The sequence below is a fragment of the Grammomys surdaster genome, unplaced genomic scaffold (genome assembly GCF_004785775.1).
Source record: "Grammomys surdaster isolate TR1022 unplaced genomic scaffold, NIH_TR_1.0 202, whole genome shotgun sequence".
NCBI lineage: Eukaryota > Metazoa > Chordata > Mammalia > Rodentia > Muridae > Grammomys > Grammomys surdaster.
The window spans coordinates 313,041-314,793 of record NW_021604647.1 but is presented as its reverse complement, the minus strand read 5'-3'; the positions used below and the strand labels follow the sequence as shown (position 1 = coordinate 314,793).

At 39.7% G+C, this 1,753-nt stretch overlaps 1 pseudogene; it reads right to left on the bottom strand.

Moving 5' to 3' along the window:
- Positions 1 to 372: 372 nt before the first annotated feature.
- LOC114623821 lies at positions 373 to 1,528 on the bottom strand (annotated as a pseudogene).
- Positions 1,529 to 1,753: the final 225 nt, after the last annotated feature.

The window sequence follows — 1,753 nt, the reverse complement described above, 5'->3', positions numbered from 1 at the left end:
AATACAATGACAACAAATTTTTGTTGCTATCAATATAATCATTGTATCTCAGCAATAATCTGAGGTTTTTAAGAGAAAATGAAAATATTAAAGTTTACCATCATTTTCACAAATAATGAAGGATAAGTTGTCAGCAGTCATGCTTAAACTTCAAAGAAAATTCTGGAATTTTTGTGAAATACTTGCCTCAAAAAACTCCAGAGGATATATTTTATTAATATCAGATGTTTTTATAAAAATTTACTAAAATTTTATGTTTTTATAAAATAAATACTATCACACAGTATACTTCCAAATCAAACAGAGGTAATGAATCCAGGATTTAAATACATCTTTGTCTTTCTTGTCAGTTCTTTCGGTAAGAAACAGCTTCTAGTGCGACGAACACACTCTATCTTTGCCTGGTGCTGTCCTTTGCTCTTCTGACTCCGCCACAGCAGTGATGAAGAGTTGTTGAAGAATATCCTTATCTAAATGTTTGCCAATGAAGACCAGCTGACACGTTCTCTCAGCATCATCCCTCCAGCTCACTGGGCTCTCTTCCAGGTCGCACAGCTCATGGATGCCTTGCACAATCATTTGCTGTGGTTTGTCTTTGATAGACACCAGTCCCTTTAGCCAGATGACCTCCATGCAGCGGCTGTCCTTGTTTTTCACATTCTTTTCCCACAGGAGATTCTGGATAAATACATTTAGACTCTCTTCCTTTGCACTTCCTGGTACTTCAAATGTGACTGTAACAATACTCTGATCCAGGTGGGGTGCTGTTGACACATGCTGGAGTTTTTTCTGCAAACTTATTCCAGAGAGAATATCATAGGCATGAAGATCTGAGTTTCTACAACTTTCCCCAGTACATTTATTGATCTGATAGTTGTTCTTACTTTGTTTAGCTCCTCTTCTGAAACCAAGTCTGTTTTATTGATGAGAATCATGTCTGTCAAAACAACTTGCCTAGTAGCTTCATTGACAAGGCCATCAGGTTTTTCTTCAGTTAAATGTTTTAATCCATATTTTGAATCTACAACAGTTATGATACCATCAAGATAAATATCACTCCCTAACTCAGCATCAACCCAAAACATAGAAGCCACTGCACCAGGATCTGCTAGCCCAGTGGTCTCTAAGAGTATGTAATCAAACTTGCCCTTCTTCTGCATCAGATTCTCTATAGCTCTAAGGCCCCTGTCCTTGATGGAACAGCAGAGCAACCATTTCTAAGTTCCAGCCATTCATTCTTCATAGAGTTCTCCACCTTGACTAACGGCTAAGGATTTCTCTACTGCCCTCCCTTCTCCAAATTCATTTAAAATCACTGCTATTTTTCTATTATGTTGTTCTGTCAAAATGTAGTTCAGAAGTGTTGTTTTTCCAGCACCTAAATACCCGGTGACAATTGTGACTGGAATCTTAATGATGAAGTCAAGATTTTCCTCTTCTTCTTGGTTTTTGGTCTCAATGGGGACCAATTCAGGACAATCCTCCGAGTACTCTTCTTCCGCCTCTCAGTTTTCATAGTAGGTAACATGCTGCCTTTGGTTTTGTTTTTCAAGTCAGGGTCTCTGTGTAGCCCTGGATGCCCTGGAATCCACTCTGTAGACCAGACTGACCTTGAACTCACAGAGATCCCCTGCCACAGCAGCCTTCCCTGCCCCTTGTGCTTCCTTCTGCGAACTGTTCCTCCCTTTCCGTCTGTGCCTACTTTTCTTTGTGACCCCTTCTGTCTTGTTTGCCTTTTGACTGATGTCTACCT